Source organism: Cervus canadensis, chromosome X (assembly GCF_019320065.1).
Source record: "Cervus canadensis isolate Bull #8, Minnesota chromosome X, ASM1932006v1, whole genome shotgun sequence".
In the NCBI taxonomy this organism is placed as follows: Eukaryota; Metazoa; Chordata; class Mammalia; order Artiodactyla; family Cervidae; genus Cervus; species Cervus canadensis.
In genome coordinates this window covers 6,706,354-6,712,353 of record NC_057419.1, presented here as the reverse complement: position 1 = coordinate 6,712,353, position 6,000 = coordinate 6,706,354, and the positions used below count along the sequence as shown (strand labels likewise).

At 48.8% G+C, this 6,000-nt stretch overlaps 1 non-coding gene across 1 annotated transcript; it reads right to left on the bottom strand.

Moving 5' to 3' along the window:
* Nucleotides 1-607: 607 nt before the first annotated feature.
* LOC122436225 lies at nucleotides 608-712 on the bottom strand. Its single transcript, XR_006267978.1, has one exon. It is a non-coding gene; the product is annotated as a small nucleolar RNA U13 (small nucleolar RNA).
* Nucleotides 713-6,000: the final 5,288 nt, after the last annotated feature.

Here is a 6,000-nt window from a genome sequence, read left to right as displayed (position 1 = left end):
TAGACACAACTGAGCGACTAACGCATTTCTTATCTGGCAGCTTCCGGGAAGCCAGCAAAGCCCCGTTCTAAATGAACAAAAGACTTGATGCCTTCAAAGGTGTCCCAGAATCTTCTCGGCTCAGGTCCAAATCCCAGAGAAGAAGCAAAAGGTTCAACTCTTTGGCTCTCTTTCCCAAGTGCAGAGTTGGGTATTACCTTAAAAACCAGCCGTGTATTTTCCTTAGAAAGACGTTAAGAGCCCAGTTTATTTATTTCTCTGAGTGTCTGCTCTCTATCCTCCATCGCAAGGCATCTTTTGATGAGAACGATGCTTATAAATTAAAAAAATAAATAAACAGCAATTAGTGGCGTGATTTTTCATAGCCCATCATTTTGGGCCTCAAGTGGGTTGGTCTAATTATACAGGGTAAACCATAAAAAATAAAAAATGAGGACCACGAGATCATTAAACGAATCCAGTATGGACTAGATGGTATTCTACCCTGTCTTTATTTTAGGTGTTTTTTGTCTTTGCCTCCATCTACTTTATAAACACAGACCAAATCGTAGGAACAACACAAATCATCCTAATTATGGGTCTAGATGTAGTTTTCTTTTTTTTTTCACGTCAGACAGGTAATGTGCCAATGTCGTAACAAGCTTTGGAGGGAGGCACATATCACGCAGCAGCGTGAACACCCAATCACCATGCTCATGAACTACAAAAGGATCTAGATGTAGTTTTCTTGTTGTTGTTCAGTCACTAAGTTATGTCCGACTGTTTGTGACCCCATGGACGGCCGCACGCCAGGCCTCCCTGTCCATCACCAACTCCCGGAGTTTACTCAAACTCACGTCCATTGCGTCAGTGATCTCATCCAACCATCTCATCCTCTGTCGTCCCCTTCTCCTCCTGCCCTCAATCTTTCCCAGCATCAGGGTCTTTTCCAGGGAGTCAGTTCTTCGCATCAGGTAGCCAAAGTAGAGTTTCAGCTTCAGCCTCAGTCCTTCCAATGAACATTCCGGACTGATTTCCATTAGGATGGACTGGTTGGATCTCCTTGCAGTCCAAGGGACTCTCAAGAGTCTTCTCCAACACCACAATTTGAAAGTTTACATTCTTCATATTCTATTTTTTAAACTGAAGTATATTTGATTTACAATGTTGCATTTTTGTTGGACACCTGTGATTCAGTTGTACATATACAATGTATATATATCATATATATAGACATAAGTTGTATATATTGTGAATGCCATGGGTGCTCAGTCACTTCAGTCATGTTTCATTTTTTTTGTGACTCTATGGACTGCAGCCCGCCAGGCTCCTCTGTCCAGGGGATTCTCCAGGCAAGAATACTGGAGTGGGTTGCCATTCCCTTCTCCAGGGGATCTTGCCGACCCAGGGATCAAACCAGGGTCTCCCGCATTGCAGGCAGATTCTTAACTATCTGACACACCAGAAACACCCATAGATTTCCCCATACATGTGTAAATGTATGACATTTTCTCTGAATAAGATTTCCTGCATGACCCCCATTCTCTGCGTTGTGAAAATGGCATTTGCGTTCCAGAGTCTTGTCAGGTGCAGTTCTCAAGATTTTCTTTCCTCTCTAATCCCAAGATGATTTTCAAAATCATGGCTTTATCATGAGCAAAGCTAGCTGCCACCTCTCGACCAAACTTAATTTTCCGCATTGTAGAGCGTCATCTCTCGCAAGTGTCCTTCAAGATAAGTGTCACTTTGTTTTCTCTGGTTCAAACTGTTGACTAAAACTTAGTCACAACCTGAAAGTAGAGAGTTATTTTATTTGGTGGGCATGTTTAGGACTTGGAGGCGGGGAGACAGCATCTCAGTAGCTCTGAGAAAACTGCTCCAAGGAGGCGGGAGGGGAAAGTGTTAGAGTTCAGTCGTGTCCGACTCTTTGTGACCCCAAGAACTATAACCCACCAGGCTCCTCTGTCCATGGGATCCTCCAGGCAAGAATACTGGAGTGTGTTGCCATTTCCTCTTCCAGGGGATCTTCCCAACCCAGGGATTGAAGCCGGGTCTCCTGCATCGCAGGTAGACTCTTGACTGGCTTAGCCACCAGAGGGGACTCATGGGAAGGGAAGTCAGACTGTATACACGTTTGCTATAAAGAGAGCAGGTAGTCCCAACATAGAAAATCAGGTATCAGGTTAAGGAATCTAGCATTCTATGAACGGGAGGATGCAAGCTTCTGGGCTCACTGAATTCATTCCTTTCCCACGCACCTCAGTTCAGTTCAGTCACTCAGTCGTGGCTGACTCTTTGCGACCCCATGGACCACAGCACGCCAGGCCTCCCTGTCTATCACCAACTCCCAAAGTTTACTCAGACTCATCTCCATGGAGTCGGTGATGCCATCCAGCCATCTCATCCCACCGCCAATCTTTCCCAGCATCAGGGTCTTTTCCAAGGAGTCAGCTCTTTGTATCAGATGGCCAAAGGATTGGAGTTTCAGCTTCAGCATCAGTCCTTCCAATGAATAATTCAGGACTGATTTCCTTTAGGATGGGCTGGTTGGATCTCCTTGCAGTCCAAGGGACTCTCAAGAGTCTTCTTCAACACCGCAGTTCAAAAGCACCTTGGTTATCTGGGGCCAAATGCTGTTCCTTGTTCCCCTTGCTAAGTCACTCTTGAACCTCCCTCCCACCTGCCATTCAGTCAGACCCCTCTAGGCTGTCAGAGAGCACCGGGCTGAGCTCCCTGTGTTACACGGCAAATTCCCACTGAGAGTGAGTTGCCATTTCCTGCTCCAGGGGACCTTCCCAACCCAGGGATGGAACCGGAGTCTCTGACATCTCCTGCATTGGCAGGCAGGTTCTTTACCACTAGCGCCACCTGGGAAGCCCCTAGTTCACCTTAAGGAGTGGCAGAGATGGCAGATGACTGCTTCTTGCATCCCACCCTCCCCCAGCTCATGAGCAATCACCTTGGGGCGGGCGGAGGTGGGGTGGGGACAGCATTTGTTTGGTCGAAGGCATTGTGTCCCATTTGGGGAGCCCTCATTCACATTTGGAGGCCAGGAATCGCTCATGGCTGTGACATCTCTTGCTCACCGATACAGCAGGAAATAGTTTCATTTCATGGACTTCCCCGGTGACTCAGTTGGTGAAGAATCTGCCTGCAATGTGGGAGACCCGGGTTTGATCCCTGGTGAGGAAGATCCCCTGGAGAAGAGAGAATGGCAACCCACTCCAGCCTTCTTGCCTGGAGAATCCCATGGACAGAGGAGCCTGGCGGGCTACAGGCCACGGGGTCTGCAAGAGTGGGACACGACTGAGCAACTGACTCTTCATTTTCATTTAACCTCCAAACCTCTGAGGGAATGTTACGGTGGTGCTCTGAGGTGCTGGCCTGAATCACACATGAAGGGAGAATTCTAGCCACAGACGCCTTCCTCCAAGGTCTGGGGGACTGTTTCTACTCAGTCACATCTTCCTCATGTCCTTCAGGAGTTTTCAACTTTCCTCTTTGTACCCATAAGTACTGATGACCAATGACAACAATCTTTCTCAGATAAGGATTATTAAACGTTCTTGCTGTCCCTCCTGGAAGTTAAGATAAACTACAGAACCACAGCTTCTGAGCAAGACCTCGAGATAACTCTAATCTAATCCATCACTATTTAAAAATATAAAAAAAGCAGGTTTCCAAGCCTTTCCATCTGTGTCTCCTGTGAAATCCTGTGTATTCCAAAACCTGTGTTCTCAGGATCAGAAAATCTGCACAATAGAAAATTTACTGTAAAGGTATTTTCTAATCCAGATAAAACTTTTTGGATATTTTCCTACTTTTTGGGTGGGTGGGCCATCTCGTTACATAATGAAGATCAGAGTCTGTTAGAAAATGTGGATGACTATAATACTTCATGGGTTTCCCTGGTGGCTCAGGCAGTAAAGAATCTGCCTGCAATGCAGGTGACCTGGGTTCGATCCCTGGGTCGGGAAGATCTCCTGGGGAAGGCAATGGGAACCCACGCCAGCATTTTTGCCTGGAGAATCCCATGGACAGAGGAGCCTGGTGGGCTGCAGTCCATGCCAATCTGCTTCAGTCGCGTCCAACTCTTTTCAATCCCGTGGACTGTAGCCCACCAGGCTCCTCTGTCCATGGGGATTCTCCAGGCAAGAACACTGGACTGGGTTGCCATTCCCTCCTCCAGGGGATCTTCCCAAGGCAGGGATGGAACCCAGGTCACTGCAGGCAGATTCTTTACCATCTGGGCCATCAGGGAAGCTCACTCTGTCTCAGGGCTGCAGTTCATGGGGCTGCCAAGTGTCGGACAAGACTGAGCAACTTAGCACGCAGGCAATCCTAAAAGAAGTGTCCAGCTGCACTCCCAGACCACCCTTTGCCTCTCTCCTCTCTGCCTACACCTGTTATGGCGTTGAATTGACACCTCATCTTTGGTAGAGGTGGTTGTCATTCCTTCTTGATTACAGAACTCTCTGTCTCCCATCACAACCTCAAGCTTATCACAAAGGCGGTTATGACTATATAATGTCTTGCTTAAAAGGCTTCCCCCCCACCCCTCTCTTTTGCCTTTCAAGAAATATGCTGTGGTTGCTGAAGACTTTTTATGAACCTTGCAGATGAAAGCTGCTTTGTTTTCAAGGTGTGGTGAGACCTGCCCAGGATATTTATAGCAACAGGTAGGTACAAGATCACTCCCCTGGACTAGACAGCAAGGGTCAGATCCACCCCGCAACCCAGACTTGAAGTCTCAAAGTGTCTCTGTTAACAGTTTTCCTCCTGGGATATCATTGTTGCAGGGAGAAAGCCAACTCTGACTCCATGTTGGAAACTTGTTTGTCTGACTTGCTTTAATTATTATAATCATACTCAGTGGCTTGCCTGGAGGACCCTGCCCCTGTGCTGGACTGAAAACTAAAGTGTCTTTGTTCAGCTCAACGAGACTTGGTTTGTCTCTGCCCACCTGTGAATAGATGAGATTCAGTTCAGTTCAGTTCAGTCGCTCAGTCGTGTCCGACTCTTTGCGACCCCATGGACTGCAGCACGCCAGGCCTCCCTGTCCATCACCAACTCCTGGAGCTTGCTCAAACTCATGTCCATTGAGTCAGTGATGCCATCCAACCATCTCATCCTCTGTCGGCCCCTTTCTCCTCCTGCCCTCAATCTTTCCCAGCATCAGGGTCTTTTCCAATGAGTCAGTTGTTTGAATCAGGTGGACAAAGTATTGGAGTTTCAGCTTCAGCATCAGTCCTTCCGGTGAATATTCAGGGCTAATTTCTTTAGGATGGACTGGTTGGATCTCCTTGCAGTCCAAGGGACTCTCGATTGATGAGATTAACACACCCCTCCCTTGGAGATGTTTTTGCAAGACTGAAGGCCCTTTCAGTTTACTTCCCCAGTTCCTCTCCCTCTCTAGGCTTCATTTTGACTTTAGGTCCTGATTGTTTATTTCTCTCGGATCTATAAAAGAACCTAGCATCCAGATGCCAATAAGATGCTTATTTGGAGGCGCTAGCCTGCCCTCCTCTCAGTGTCCCAGCTCCCCGATTTAAAGTCTCTTCCTTGCCTCAACACCTCCTCGCTCGGATTCACTGGCCTGTCCGGCCGTTGAGCCGGAGAAGGAAATGGCAACCCACTCCAGTGTTCTTGCCTGGAGAATCCCAGGGACAGAGGAGCCTGGCGGGCTGCCGTCTATGGGGTCGCACAGAGTCGGACACGACTGAAGCGACGCAGCAGCAGCAGCAGCAAACAGAGAGAGCTTGGACTCAGAAAGGGAAGGCGTGCCTCTCCCTGGGTGTAAAACCCCAGCCTTGACCATCGACCTTCATCAGCCCGTCAGACCCCCAGGCGAGCCCTCTGCGGGATAGAACCTGGCGGCTGGCCCGAGCTCTGGGCACTGGCCTTTGTCTAAACCAGCCGCTGGGGCGAGCGGCCCTCCCCACCTCCCCCGTCCCCCGCCCCCCGCCCCGCCCGCTCCCGGAGCGCATTCTTCGCATTCCAGCCCACTGCCTGGCAACCTGC